This window comes from Pollicipes pollicipes, unplaced genomic scaffold (assembly GCF_011947565.3).
Source record: "Pollicipes pollicipes isolate AB1234 unplaced genomic scaffold, Ppol_2.1 Scaffold_6052;HRSCAF=7182_pilon_pilon_pilon, whole genome shotgun sequence".
NCBI lineage: Eukaryota > Metazoa > Arthropoda > Thecostraca > Pollicipedomorpha > Pollicipedidae > Pollicipes > Pollicipes pollicipes.
In genome coordinates, this window is record NW_023596805.1 from 4,835,989 (window position 1) to 4,852,467 (window position 16,479).

The window sequence follows — 16,479 nt, forward strand, 5'->3', positions numbered from 1 at the left end:
GGGCAAATGGTAGGTTGAAATGATGTGGTGAAACGGTATTAAAATGGTGAAATGGTAAATGAAATGGCATTGATTACAACATTTTGTACTCCGTGGTTGACTTCCCGTTTCTGCTATGAGCCAATGTTGAGAAATGAGTGGTGTTGGGATCCAAGACGCAAAAAATAGCTTCCCAAAAATGGTATAGCATTGCCGTTAGGGCCACTCAATCATGGCGCGACGACATTGCCTCAGGTCAGTCATCTTGTGACTTTATGTCTGGAAAACTTCCAATTTGCAACCGTTTGCCTTTAAGCGTCATCCAGTAGGTTGTTATTTTAGCCTCAGCATTGCATAAGGCAAGGGCGACGACACCGTGGGGGGACGTGATCGACGAGTCCCTCACAACTTTCAGGCTGTGGAGAACTGTCCCCTGCAATCTCAGGGAAGCCAATAATTGTCGAACGCTCACACACGGCATGGTGAAACGAGTACAAGTATCTCTTATAGGACGTTAGATACTCTTGACACGGCCGAGTTCATCGAAAGTTGTCGCATGTTGCGGGGGTCGATATCTTTTCTTTTTTTACTATTTCAACACCTTAGTGGTAGCTTTTCAGAAAGTCGGAGGCCCAGCCCCACCCCCCACCTCGCTTTGGCCGCCTGGTCCCCGTGCCACTTTCGTTCGTGCGTATGTTTGTTGCGTCTGCAAACTTCGTCGGCATCGGTTTGGGCCGACCCATAGCAGGGGGAACTTGGCCCACATTACCACACCGGTTCTTTGGAAGAATAACAGTTAAAAGCGTTGGAAGGAAAAAAAGGTCCCAGACATGTCACAATTCTTCGTATCTCTAAGGTCTCTTCAGCCCTTCGCTGCCTCTGCAGAGTGGTTGGACGCTGCCCTGATTTTGACGAGACTTGGCCTCGTGCCAACCCTAGTAGGATGGGCCGCGGCAAACGATTTTGTGAAACTGCTTTTAATAATTCAAAAGGGTTTTTATGCTTCTTTTGAAATCTTGAATAGATCCTGGAACGCGCTTCAAAATTCTTCATACCAATGGGCACAAATACCACCTTTGTGGCAAATGTCTATTGAAGCGTTAAGTTGCCTACGTCCTCACAGGCATCGTGCTGTGAGGACATGGCATATATCTATTATACCCATCATACATCCGTGCCCTTGGAAGTAACCAACGTCACGCATCGTCTCGTGTCAGGTGGGTCACTGATCAGTCATTTATCCGCTTGCTTATGAGACAAACGCCATAAAAACGTGCGAAAATTTTTCACGTACACCGCAGACGGGTAAAATTAAATGAATTTCCCATTGAGGTGTGAACTGTTACGCGGCGAACGGAAATGACAAGAGAGGTAAACATTGATCACTTCCGAAAATGTACGTTGATGGGACCGGACCTGCAAACCTAGACCTGGGCCTTAAACTCTGCCATTAGCAAACCACTGATCAAAAGTCAGCTACGCCCAAGCCTCTTCGCTATTGCAAAACAGTTTTCCAAATGTCAGTAGTCAACTGGACTCCGTCGCTTGAAATCTCATAACGTTTTACGATAATTCAGTACGTTTATTGAGCTTTCCGAATCGTTTAAATGCTCTTTTCCAAGCTGCCTTTTAGCATAGCCGGACATTTGCCGACCCATAGAAGCGTTCGCTCGTCATAGATAACGGTACACATGCCAACACTAGACAGGTACAGATCCAGCGATGGCTCTGATATATATATATATATATATATATATATATATATATATCAGACGGTAAACGGGGGCGGTAAATCGGCTGGGCACGCAGGGGCGCAGCCAGAATTTTCAGAAGGGGGGTGGCGGGGCCCAGTGAGAGCGCATTGTGCTGCTTTGTTATTCCTGTTAGTACTGAATCATGGATTGCGACTTATACATACAAAAATACACACACATACGCATGCATATATGCATGCACACATATGTGTATATATATATATATATATATATATATATATATATATATATATATATGTGTGTGTGTATATACACATGTGTGCGTACGTATGTATGTATGCATGCGGTACACGCGCACATGCGGTACGCGAGCCGTGATTCAGTAATAAGAGGAATAACAAAGCAGCACAATGCGCTCTCACTGAGCTCCGCCACCCCCTTTTTGAGAATTCTGGCTGCGCCCCTGCGTGCCCCAACCGACTTACTGCCCCGTTCGTCCGTTCCGTCTCGGTATATTAGTTTAGTAAACTGTGACCATTTAAAGGTCAACGCCAGCCAGGCAGGGGCGGATGCCCCTCAGTCAGAGATGAAGGAAACGATAAGGTTCTCATTTGGAAAGGGTGGGGTAAGGCAGTAAGCTGAATCTTTTTCCAGGGATTGAACATTGGTTATCGTTCGGACGAAAATGCACCATGCATTTTTGACGTTCAGCCAGTCAGAGGTACGGGTCACACAAATTTGTCTTAAAGCGTACAAAATGCGCTTAAACATTCTCAAAGATCAGTCTGTCAATCTGCAAACAAGGCTTCATTGTTAATGCCCGAGTCCATAACAAAGACAACTAGGTATTTATTAAGTATTGTGAAATTTTTACTTTTCATCTCAGACTCTGCCTTCGGTGCTGCATCCACCACTGTTCAGCCCCCCCTCCCTCTGTCTTCGGCGCTGCATCCGCCATTGATCAGGCCGTGCCCACAGCGCCTGGTGTCCTTGAGCCACCACACGTCGCACTGCTCAACCGGCCGGAGCCCGGCTGCCCGTACTCAGTCGTGAAGGGCGACAGTGAGCCGAAGCAGGGCGCATCAGCCGTGCAACCCACCGAACTCAGCCATGTTTCGTCTGGGATGTCGGAAGGGCCCGGGCCATGCCACGCCACTGGAGGCCATGAACAAGGGGCCTCGCGAAGAGCTCATTTACGTGCCGTGCATCACACCGCAGGGGCAGCACGACTACCTGGCCACTGTTGATCTGAACAGACAACAGGTGAGATGCGCGTGCTTTCATTGCCAGAGCTGGGGTGTCGGCATGGGTTAGTGCTTACAGCGGTACATCACGCGGGAGCATGCCTCCCCTCCCCCCGCCCACCCCCACATATCAAGTGGGTGACACGTATTAATATGCACGTGACTTAATGTGGACTAGAAGAATTACGGGTAGACACGTGAAAAGAAAGTTGAGAACATGCAACCTTCGGCACGCAAGAAATTGCGCGTACGTGTGGCGTACGTTACTAGGTTTTTAGTGACGGTGTTTTAGCTGTCCTCCACTTTGAAATAATTCCTACGCTCCCGGAAATCTGTAACCAGCGCGTACAAATTCAACATTTTGGACCGAAGCCACGCCTGTAACTGACGACTCCGGCCTTTCAGTTTTCACCTCTTCGTGATTTCGGTGTTCCATTCCAGGATTGGTTGAACTTCTCGTTGAATTTGGTCGCCTTCGGCCCCTGGCGAAGCATTTTGGTCTCTATGACACCCCGGCCTGAGGCGATTTGAAAGACTGTTCTATCATCAAAGCCGTGTGTACGTCACTGAACAAAGTCGGATTGCATTCTGTAGCAGATGGCTGTGTCCGATAAGCCTGTTAGCAAACGTAATGACATTTATACGCCCTGCAATCGCGGTGCATTTGATAACCAGCCACTGAGGCGTCGCGCTGTCGACACCGATTGTTAAAGGTCAGTTTTGAACAGCGGCCCCTGAAGATGTCTTGATGCAATGCATGGCCGTTTGTCGCTGTAAACGGGTGTCACACTGAGATCACACGATGCACTCTTGGGTCCGTCACTTTAGGGATGCTGTGCACATATTAAGGCGTGCCCTCTTCCCCGTACCGAATTTATGACATAGTAGCGTGCGCGTGACGAAATACTGGCAGTCAAAAATGTGTAGTTATACCTGTTTAGCATGTTCAGTGTGCATCAATCAGCCGTGCGTGTGTCCGTCCACTCATCGCGCGGTTCTGAAGTACCAACGTCGGGCGTTCATCCTTTGATGTTGTCGTTTGATGTCGATATTTGATGTCTGATGTTTGATGTTTGATGTTAGGCTGCGAGAGGGTCGCTTGCGCGGAATGCGATTGAAGAGTTGTGATGAGAAAATGTGAACGTTTTATAGCTCAGATTGCTTGATTACCGCGGAATCGAAGGGTGATTGCTGGACGCCCGAAGTGCAATTTCAAACTTGTTGCCTCTGTGCTGTCTTCTGAAAGTCCTGGTGTATGCCGTAATCCATCTCAGCTTGTTCTGCGGTGCTCTTCGGCACGTTATGTCTATTTCAGTGTATGGGCGTTGTCAGTGTCGTTAACAAACAGTTCATTGATACCACTTGCACCCCATGCGATTGCATGTCAGGGAAGGGCATGCCGTGTCCCGGTTTATCACTTGCCACCGCAGCTCCTATGTCACATGGCTGCTTTTTCCTCCAACCGGTCTGATAGTGTCTGTTTGCGTTCTTTCTCTCGCAGGGGCGTCTTCTTGCCAAATCCATAAAATATTGGTTTTCCTGACGTCACACCGCCAGGCTGTTCGCTTCACATCTGCACTGCCATCCACCAGGGACGCAGCCAAGGGGGAGGGGGAGGGGGACCAGCGGGCCAGGACCTCTTAGCTTTTCTCCATCAATTACTCTTGAGAGAAATTTGAAAATCGGCATGGTGCGTTTTCACCAAGCTCCGCCCCCCCCCCCTTCAGCAAATTCCTGGCTACGCCCCTGCCATTCATACGATTTTGCTGTAGCCATCGTTCGTGAGGCTACGCAGGACATTTTGAATGAGAAGCATCTTTATTATTAAGCCTAGCTACGCCCGTGCCAATGTTTAAAATATTTGTTGATTTGGTGTCCACCGTACGCCATGATCTGGGGCCTCACTGGGGCTCTGGCCGGCCGGTGCTGTTCTGCTGGCTGACCGGCGATGTTTCCCTGGCTGGCCGGCGCTGTTCCACTGGGTGACCGGTGCTGTTCCACTGACTGACCGGTGCTGCTTCACTGGCTGGCCGGTGCTGTTCTGCTGGCTGACCGGTGCTGTTTAGCTGGCTGACCGGTGCTGTTCTGCTGGCTGACCGGTGCTGTTTAGCTGGCTGACCGGTGCTGTTCCGCTGGCTGACCTGTGCTGTTCCGTTGGCTGACCGGTGCGGTTCCGCTGGCTGACCGGTGCTGTTCCGCTGGCTGACCTGTGCTGTTCCGCTGGCTGACCTGTGCTGTTCCGCTGGCTGACCGGTGCGGTTCCGCTGGCTAACCGGTGCGGTTCCGCTGGCTGACCGCTGGTGTTCCGCTGGCTGACCTGTGCTGTTCCGCTGGCTAATCGGTGCTGTTCCACTGCGCGGGTGGCTTCGACCGACCGACAGACGGGATAGCTGCTGCTGTCTGATCAACTCTGCGCTTCGCTGGGGCAAGGCGCTGCGTAAGAATTGACCGAAAAAAAAACTTGCGCTTCGCTCGCTTATCACCCGATGCGATCGTCAGATTCGGGATTATGAGAATACCAGGAAAATGGAAGTGATATGAGGCTTTGCCAATCTATCTGGTCACGTCTTGAGGTGCGGTCTACAAAGTTGTCTCCAACAATTCCGACGCGATGTAATTCTCATCCCTGTTGTCCAGCACTACCACGATGCATGCAGCAACACGTACATCAATGGGGAACCGCAGACGGAAGGAGTGAAATTGCAATTGTCAAAATAGCGTTATGTGCGGCCAACGAATGGTTTATGAATTATATACAAAACTGTGTCCGTACAAAGTTTTAGCGCTTTCAGCTTTTGCAGAGCCGTTTTTGTGGAACGTACGCTACGGTTGCTGTTGTTGACACATATTGCATAATCTGATGTCCACGAAACGCGCTATTGGTCTGCATACACTACCAGGTTCAGTGCTAAATGTACATTTTGGAGGCATATTCATCCTGTGGGCGTGCTTTTTATATTCAGACCCACTACAAAAGTTAAAAAGCTGCAAAGTCTGGACGGATCCCATTTTAAGTGACACATTTTTCCATTCAGGCGCTGTAGTATATGTGTTTTGTCCTGGAATAATCACGATAACGCGCGCCAAGAGTTGGACACGGTCTTACCGTGGATTTACGGTTTCGTTGTGCGTCTTTTTTTTTGTCCATCCGGAGCGCGGGGGGGAGGGGCACAGGGCGTGTTGTTCTGACGGGCTTCTGAACGTAATGTGTATACGATGGACTGAGTTTCAATCGAAAGCTTGATAGGTACTTGGACACGGCTATTTCTCATGCCGTTTTCGCGCAGTGGTCCTGAAAAGGCCAGATGTCAAATTTCAATCAGGGTTTGTGCTTTCCTATGCGATTTGGTCTCCGCACACTCGACAGAGGACCTTAATGGCAACCCGACCCCGCTGTCTCCCACCCACAAAATGCTGGATCACGATCGGATCTGGGTTCAAGAACGCGCCGTCACAAAAAAAAACGGGCGGTGATACCCCATTCAGGGTTTGCCACAGGAACCTTTCGCTTGAATCTGGCCTCCACAGTGGTGCAGCAAACGATAATGATCTTAGCAGTTAATGTGTGCCGATGAGTAAGCCAATATTTATAAATGCCGCCTTAATGACTTTAATTCACGTTAGCTACTAATTTCAGTGGCTTTGTTTGACCATATATTGAAATTTGCATCGCCAGATCATTTTGTGGTACATCCAGCAGTGGAAGTAAACCACGGAAAGCGGACGTGTCGAAAAACACGCCTGGGCGGATGACCCTCCACCGCCCTCCCACCCTCGCCCACTCCGAAGGGGGTGGGGTGAGGAAGGGGATCGCCGAGGGGGCCTGCACAGCTACACGTGTCTCCCTCTCAAAACGCCTTGGGTTCAGTGCGGGCCAAGAGAACCTGGTAGAGATAACGCTCGTCACCCCACCCCCAACCCCTCCCCCTCACGTCTCACAGCCTGCACCCTGGCACGAGGTGGCCTGGTGGACGCCGATGGTGCGCCTTATCAGCCTTCCTCCTGGGTGCGTCGCTGCGTAAGTCATGCGTACTGAACACCCTCACGGAGACAGGCGCATAGTATAAGTGTATGAAATCAAGGCCGGTGAGTTTTCGCCGGCTGGTTGAACCTTTCCTAGAAGCTGTCATTTGATCCACTTGTTATGGTGGAGGAGATAAGTCATTGCAGGTCCGTAAGGGATGTCGAAACCGCATGTGTTGCTGGAACTTGAGTATGTTCTCAGCGATGGGTTCAACGCGCGTTGAATCTCGGGAATGAGCTGTCCCGACCGTCTCTACCAGTGTTAATATTTGATGCCTGATCAGAGAAGCGTGGTGATTAACTGGTCATAACCGGCGAAGTCCGGTTATATCAGGATACAAGTTCGCTGCTGGGGCGTGGAGGCCTGCGCTCTAGCGGAATGTGAACGCCCTGTCCAAACACTGTTTTGTTTACATTATCCTGGCTCTTGTTAAGTGCCAAGTCATGGCGCATCCAGTAATAAATGAGAGGTGGAGCAGTGAGAGTCATACCGCTTATAAACGCCCTGGTTACTGAGCGACAGATTGGAAAAAGTGTGCAGACGTTTGGCCCCTGTTTTGTTGTCCTTGTCCCTGTTCTGTTTGGGTCTTGTCCTTGCTATAAACGTCAGATTTTAGTTGTTATGGGACATTGTATTTTACTATATTTTATATATTGTTTATTTTATTATTTACTTATTGTTGTATATTGTATGTTATATGTTGTATTAGTTGTGAGGTATTGGATGTTGCGGGACAGGCTGCACTAAATGATGCGGCCTGTCACAGGGGAATGATACATGTCCCTTTTCTGCACCGTTGCGGCGTAGGGTACTGATTTCGCTGAAGCAGCGGCAACAGTTTCAGCGGGAAAACCCCAGTTCATGGGACTTTGGGATAATGATCCCTCGTGACCAGCAGCAAGCGCACGGTCATGCGATTTGATGGATCGTGCTGACGCAATATTCCACCATGTTATGAAGCGGTCGAACGATGCCGCTGCCAGCGTTGCCTCGTAAAAAACAGTTTTTGTAATGGCGCCGTGCACGTTGCTATGCGTTGCGGCGTTTATAGATGCCCACTTCGCGGCGCTTATGAACTGTTAAACGTCAAGTACATGACAATCATCCACATCTATATAGGAAATGAAATATAAGTTGAACTAAGTTCAGGGTGTTGCAGCCATTACCTAAAAGCGAAGTCCGAAATAATGATTTAGCTTCCCCGCCGTCCCGGAATGAATCAGTCTTTTGCCACACAGATTCACCCGCGATTAACTTATCAGTGATCAGTGACGTAAGAGCGACGTGTATGAAGCAAGTTGGCAGGGGCTGTACGTGACCAGGCCTCACCTCAGCTCGGCACCGGGAAAAAGGGCTGCCCTCACTGGTAATCGCTTCCAGTTTTTGTCCTCCCTTTCTCCGCCTGCGCGCGTCCTGGCCATCATCTGCAGCTTTGTGTGCTCCATGGGCAACGTGCTGCTTACGACGTGGTGTCGAACAGCCCTCGGTGGCGTGGTGACGTCAGCCATGACATTTAACACTAAAGGGCATACAGTGCATGTTCCATGTTCATGGCCAAGCCACACAAGGCGGATCACGTAGAGACAGAGGCGGCGGGACGGACGGGTGATGAGGGGGGTGGGGAAAGGGGTGGGGGTGTAGAAATTTTTGTCTATTTTTTTCCGTGAAACACCACATCCGTGATTTGCAATTTCAATATCGTTGGATGTGACCTTCAGGCCCTGGTTGTGAACATGGCTCCACTGCATACGTGATTCCACTGTGCACAGCCCTGGCCGGTGGGGCGTTTTACGCCGTAGTGCGGGCAGAGGCGGATCCAGGGACAGTCGTCGCGTCGGAACTCATGTTTACAGCCGAGTTACGTGATCTCACTGCGCGCGTTTCCCGACTGTGTGTGTTATCTCAGATAGTACTTATTAACAGGAATGTCCACCACAAGAGAAGGAATGTTCTAGAGTATTGTGCACAGGCTTTGAATGTTTCAAAAAGCACAAACATGGGCTGGAAGGAGTACAGCGAAAAACAGCTAGGATGATAAATGCGATTGACGACTTAGAATATGAGGATAGGCTTGAGGCCTTCGATTCGTATTCACTGAAGTATTGTCGACTTCGAGGGAATCTGATAGAGGCATCCAAGATTGTGAAAGAGATGGACAAGATGGATTTAACTTCCTTCAAATGTATGCTTGTGCTTCCGACAAACGACACGTATTCGTCGGAAGCTTCATTCTAGGTCACCAAGTATGCAATCCTGCAACTATCACGATTCAGGCGCAAGCACAGAGGCATGTGAAACGGGGCGGCGTAATTGCTGAGTAGTTACCACATTCGGCTTCCACTTGCAAGGCGCGGGTTCGAAACTCGGCTGCGCCATTGCCCCCGGGCGCTAAAACGACCACTGCAGTTGCTGGCGCTCCATGAAAGGGTGCGTGACGACGGGCGTCGCGTTCCCTTACAAATAGAATCAGGTGACCTAATTTGAAGTGACTTGCCGGTAGAGTTGTGCCCATAGCAGTGCCAACCGAGCTACGCCATTGCTTGCGTCAGGCTGAAAATCGCCGCCCCAAGATCAAACCATAGCATGACTTCACACTTCGGTTGCAACACGCAGGTGGAAGATGACGGGACATTAATGTTCTGCAGTGTGGTGCCCAAGGGATTCAGCGCACGCGTTCATGTGACGGCAAGGCTTGTACGCGGGTTGGCCAGGACGGGTCGTGCATGGTTTTGCGGTTTATTCGAAGCGGTTTTAAGTGGTTTCACGTGTGCGTGTTTACACGCCGGCGGTCAGAAGTGTGCAAATCATGCGGTGCTTGCGGTTCGTGTGGTTTATACGGTTTATACGGTTCATGTGGGCGGGACCCGAAGCAGGCTGATGTGTGGAGTCGAAGCCCTCACTCAACGGCGCCGGGCCCCTGATGACTCATGACCCCTGACCCCTGGTGACTCATACGTATGGGCTTATCTGATGAACCGATAAACATCATGAACAAAAACAGAGACACCACATCAAAAGATTAGTCTAGTAACTCGACAGAGGGGTCTGTCCGGCGCGGTGGGACCTCGTTGGACGGCACGGCGCAAAAAAAAATATGCAGCCCAATGTGGTTTACAGGAGAGGGGGCAGGGTGACCCCTTGAAGGGAGAATTGCCGTCAGAGGGTGTTCAAGGCACACACACAACACGCGGAGCAAAAGTTGTGGGCTCGGGACGAAACGTGCCGTGTTTTGCAGTGGCCAGTTTTCGGATGTCGTGTTCTGTGACAGGCCCCTCAGGGTGCGTGTTATTTGTCGTTAAAAAACGGTAGCTGTATTCGATTGGTAAACGTATTTTACCTATGATACAGGCATTCCACTGATACTACAGGAAAAATAACTATTTAGTAATTAACATATGTGTGGTCTTTTATTTGGCTTCCAACTCAGAAGTCACAATAAATCAAAAATTTAGTTTTTACATGAAGTTGCCTTAACAGCCGGTAATCCTGTATTTAATGATTCTATGCCACTTGACGTTAAAGAAATAACAGAGAAATGGCTGTTGCCGCCCCCCCCCCCCAAAAAAAAACATGGGAGAATTTCCATCGTCTCCGCATGATCGCCAGGTGATCCATCGGCTGGTGATGCCTCACGTCAATGACGAGCTGCACCATAGCGGCTGGAACTCGTGCTCTAGTTGCCATGGCGACTGCAGCAAGAAGAGAGACAAACTCATCTTGCCGGCGATCGGCAGCAGCCGCATCTACATCGTCGACATCAGCAACCAGAGGACGCCGCGCCTGCACGAGGTAGGGGCTCGTCTGGGGTATAATGTAGAGGTAGGGGCTCGTCCAGGTCCACGTTGGAGATAGGAGCTCGACCAAGAGCTCCGGTTCTGACTCAAGAGTTTGGACTCCGGAACCGAATCTGATGGAGTCGATTCTAATGGATTCGATTCCGTTGACAATAGAGAACTCGATCAGCAGCTCTATACGTCGCAAATAGGTCTGCCTAGTGCACACGTGTGGGTAACAAGAGATCGCTGTACGTTCCCTTGTGCCGTTTGCTGCACGCACAAGAGAAGAATAAAACTGTCGACCGCACATCTCCACGTGAATCGATGCATATGAACTCACGCTTAACGCCGCGGGCTCCAGTGAGCGCCGACTACTTAGCTCCTTTCTCGATACAAGCAAATTTTCAGAGCCAGAAACCTTATTTTGACTCGATGCTAGCTTAATTGGTTTTGGACTTGACTCAAACTCCACCCGATAAGCAGAACTCGGAAAAATTAATGTCGAGCGGAAGACTGATAATCGTGATTTGTTGTACTGTTTTGGGTTGTTAGAAGCTGAACCAACACACGCTTGACGGGGATTCCATTCCTTCCCCCCGTTTTTCTCAAATAATTTCTGAAGAGCATGGTGAAGTCGCGCCAAACTTTGCATAGCCGTAGAGAATCGAATAGATCTTATGATGTTAGAGAATCTGATATACCGTGTAAGATCGCTGACCTATAGCAGGTCGACTTCAGGCTGTCAGCGAAGGGCATGTCTTGGGAGTCGTTCAATGTCATGCAGCAACGGGGTGTTAGACGATTTGATACATATTTGAGAAAGTCTTTTAGACAACTAACCGGATCTATAATTACAATGAATTATATTGATCTAAGCTCAGGTAGTAACGTCAGACCGATGCAAAAACTAATCGATGACTTAACATACGCACACACACACACATACGCACACACACACACGCACATACGCACACACACACGCACATGCGCACACACACGCACACGCACACATACAACACCTGCATACGCGCGCACACACGCACACACACACACACACACACATACGCACGCACACGCATATACCTACATGCCTACATATTTTAAGAAACTGCTTTTGAATCATGCAGTTCGAATGCAGCCCGGCATGGGGCAGTTACAGATCCTCAGTGGGGACGACATTCTTATCTTCTGAATGACTGAATGACTTCAGTTAAGCCGATCAAATATGGTGTGCACTGACATAACTCCTGCTTATTTCAGACGGTGGAGCCGGAGGAGATGTCGGCCTTGAACGTGTCAACCCCGCACACGTCTCATTGCCTGGCTTCCGGGGAGATCATGATCTCCACCTTAGGCGACAAAGATAGGGAAAACCGGGGGACGTTCGTTCTCCTTGACGGGAAAACATTCAAACTTAAAGGTGATGCATCAACTGAGAACCAAACCGCCAAGGATTGGACAAGGAGTAGCCAAGGAGTAACCAAGCAGTAGCCAAGCAGTAGCCAAGTCAAAGACGCCGAAACTAAGTAATGGCATGTGTGTTGGGACGGCTTGGTCTAGTTGGACGAGCGCCTGTCTCACGGCCGCGTGTGGAAAGCTGTGGTTTGGAGCCTGGCTCCCGACCGCAGGTCCATCGAGTCGTCGTCTCCACCCGATGGCTGCGGTGGATGACTTCGTCGTCCCTCTCGGGCCATCGGCGTGAGACTTTGACTCAGAGTAGCCCCGGATGTTGCACGCATCGTTAACACGCGCTCGGTTGGGGAGGGGGCAAATTGAACCCCCCCCCCAAAGTTTTCCCGGAATGGCTTTTGAACGGCGCGGCGTAGCCGCGCCAAATTTTAAGTAGCTGTAGGCAATCGAATAGTGGATTGTCTGAAGTCACAAATTTAGATGCGCCTTGTAACGTCCTTGACCTATGGCAGGTCAAAGTCAGGCCATGGTTTCAGCGGAGGCACGTTCTAGGGAATCGTTCAATCCGAGCAAACAACGGGGTGTTAGACGAAGCCATAGATCTCTGAAACACTTTCTTACTTGAAGGTCGTTTGGCCAGATCTGTAGTCTCATTGCACCTAAAGTATTTCATGCACAGCGCATGACCAAGGACGGCGGCAAAGTACCTACACGGACCATAAATCAGTCGTAATAAGGTTGTCACTTTCTAACATTGGCTGGTGGGCTCAATCACTAGGTTGACCCTAGCTTGCCCTCAAATTCTAATTTTTCCTGGATTCAGCGACTTTGATTTTCAACCCTGACGTCAAATGAACAAAAAATTGGTTCATTCCAAATTATTTTGATGCTTGGGAATGGCTTAACTATTGAAGCCGATGTGATAGTAAAAATAATGATATATGATGACGGTGATATGGGATGGTGATATGTCAAGGACCCGTGTGACAGCAGTTCAGACACTTACTGCATTTCATTGGCCCAGTATTTCCATTTTGATCAAGTGTATTGGGGGGGGGGGCTCAGAAGAGCATTGGGGGAATGAAATCAGCATAGGGGGAAAAAGGGCTTGCGCCGTCCTCCCGAAAAATACAAAGTAACCCCTCTGACCATAATTATGCCACATGTCTGCTGTTGCTCATACGATTTTTGCCCGTTTTCTGAACATAACTTATTTGTTTTCAATAATTTTTATTTTCCTACTTCATACACTGCTTATTACTTTCGTATTCTTTAAACATCGTATGCATCATCTCAGGCACGTGGCCCGCCGACAAAACCTATCGTGCCGTTCAACTACGCACTTCTGCGTACCAGCCGTACTACAACGTCATTGATCTCCACCGAGTGGGGCCTCACCACGTGCTTCGGTCGGGTCGCCCCTCGCGGTCACCCCTCGACGACCCTCGAGCCGGCCAGCTACGGCACCCACCTGAACATCTGGGAACTGGACGTCCCGAAGGCTGATGCAGAGGATCGACCTGGGCGCCGAGGGCGTGATGCCGCTCGAGATTCGTTCCTGCACGACCCGAAGCAGCGCAAGGGTTCGTCGGGTGCGCGTTGAATGCGGCCGTGTACCGGTTCTACCTGGAGCCGAGCGGAAACTGGGCGGCGGAGAAAGTGATCACAATTCCACCGAAGAAGGTGGAGGGGTGGATCCTGGAGGATATGCCAGGTGGGTTTGTGTTGGGGTGTTTGGGGTGTTTGAGGGTGTTCGGGAGTGTTTGGGGGTGTTTGGTGGTGTTTAGGGAGTGATTTCGGTGGTGATAGAGCAATTTTGAAGCGTTCTGTTCGAAAAGTAAGCTTTTACGGAGCACGTGGGAAGCACTTCGTCCGTAAAGTCGGCACTTGCGGCATGAGTTTTTACAGACACTTAAATAGGCACTTTTTGTAGCCCTGGCGCAAAAACCATCCGTCACTACTAAAACGTCCTCACAATGCGATGAAGAGAGCTGCATATCGTGTGTTTTGAGCAGTGAAAGAGGAATTTTTGTATGTTGCGGAACAGTGCCGTTATTGGCTTTTTGTTGTTTCACCTTTGCTTCGAAATGCGTCAGTGTCACTATCAAAAACAAGATGGCGTCCAAACGCGTTGCAATATTGCCACAAAATGGCGTCTGCGTCGCAAACACTACAACGCAGGAAGGCGTTGCACAATGCCTCGTTAACAAGCTTCGACCCGCGCTGCTTGTTCAAAACATCCAAACATCTGCATGTTTCCCAAGCCTCGTCGCCTGCTCGGCAGGCGTGATGACCGACATCCTGATCTCGCTGGACGACCGCTTCCTCTACTTCTCCAACTGGGTGCACGGCGACGTGCGGCAGTATGACATCTCCGACCCGCGCCGCCCACGGCTGGTCGGCCAGATCTTCCTCGGCGGCAGCATCCTGGATGACGGCAAAGTCAAGGTTGTTCGGGACCAGGAGCTGACGGTAAGTGGTCGGTCGAGGTCACCGAGGGCCGGGAGCTGACGGTAGGTAGATTGACCTTCAGGACCAGGAGCTGACATGCAGTGCGATTGACGTTCGGAACCGGAAGCTGACATGCAGTGCGATTGACGTTCGGAACCGGAAGCTGACATGCAGTGCGATTGGCGCTCGGAACCGGAAGCTGACATGCAGTGCGATTGACGTTCGGAACTGGAAGCTGACATGCAGTGCGATTGACGTTCGGAACCGAAAGCTGACATGCAGTGCCATTGACGTTCAGAACCGAAAGCTGACATTCAGGGCAATTGAGAGTTGGTACCTGACGGTCGGTGGCCGGCCGATCTCGTCGATTACTGAGAGCCGACGTTAGTTGCTTAATGGAGCAATTTGATGTAGTGGGTTGAGTGTCATCAATGACTAGCAACTAGCGTGGGGAGCTTCTTGGCGACGGCGGCTTCAAGATCGTTTGTGAGATGGGTTCTAGATATCTGGTTTCAGGAATCTGTGCACGGTGGTTTTAGGAGGGGTCCTTGGCTTGGGTGAGGCCATTGTTATGGAGGACCAGAATGTGACGGTAAATGTCAGGTCAGGTTATATGAAATCGGGATCTGACGATACATAGTGCGGGGAAATCCCTGTTGGAAGTGGGGTCATTGCTGTCGAGGATCAGTGACCGTTGTTTTGTAGCTAGTCGGGGTCATCCAGAAACGGGGGTCGGCGTTAGCTGGTGAGCTCAAGGATACCCAGCATCAGGAACGGACGGCGTGTTGCAAGTTGGCCAGGCCCTTGAAGGGGATGGGTGAAGTGCCATGCCCGAGCTGAAGGCGTGTGGTCAGGTGATGCTGTTGTTGATGGGCGTGGGATCTAGACCTTTGTGACTGGGCAGTAAGTAATGGTTAGTGGGACCAGGGCCGATATCATTCAGACTTTCATCAAGATAAAGTCGTGAATATTCAGGATTAAGCGTTGGTCGTGACAAGTCAGCTGCCCTATAACAACAAATGAGGGATTTCGGAGACTATCCGAGGCTTCGCCTGCTAGCGTGCCATGCGGTCTTGATGTGAACCGGCTGCTTCCTCCCACCACAGAAGCAGCCGTCGCCGGTGTACATCAAGGGACGGCGCATCGAGGGGGCGCCGCAAATGCTGCAGATGAGCCTGGACGGCAAGCGGCTGTACGTCACCGACTCGCTGTTCTCGCCATGGGACAAGCAGTTCTACCCCAGCATGGTCAGGTGCGCGACGCCCGAACGGGAGCAGCTCCAAGCAGGAACAGGGAGGGTACAGTGACAGTTGGAAACAACATGCAGTTCTAGTGCTAGTTTCGCTGTACAGGAGCAGTTCGAGAGAGCACAGTTTCGGGTGAGTGATCAGGTGCAGGGTACAGAAACCGGCACAGGAGCGTTGCAAATTCAGGTTCTTGAAACGTGACGTGCATGAGGGGTCGCTTCTTCATGACCGTGACTTTGTATGCGATCTCTTCACCTCCCCCATCCCCCCCCCCCCCCCCCGGCAGGCGTGGCACAATGATGCTGCAGATTGACGTAGACACCGAGCGTGGAGGCCTGACTCTCAACAAGGACTTCTTGGTCGACTTCCACGACGAGCCAAACGGCCCCGTCCTGGCTCACGAAATGAGGTAATCGCCAGGGTACATGCCCGCTCGCTTTTGCCACGCTTGTGACACCTGGATCAGCGGAGACAACAAGTTGTTGACGGCAAGTAACGATCGTGATAGCTATTTGAACCGTAATGAATAAGGAAACGAAGCGCGGCAACGTTCGTGTCGTATGTGATGGGTGCACATCAATCTGCTGGATACCGAAGTACTTACTGATACAAAGTATCAGTGAGTAAGTACGT

General features: G+C 50.4%; 1 pseudogene; it reads left to right on the forward strand.

The window, feature by feature from the left end:
- Positions 1–2,713: 2,713 nt before the first annotated feature.
- LOC119104625 (methanethiol oxidase-like) lies at positions 2,714–16,259 on the forward strand (annotated as a pseudogene).
- The last annotated feature ends 220 nt before the right edge of the window (positions 16,260–16,479 follow it).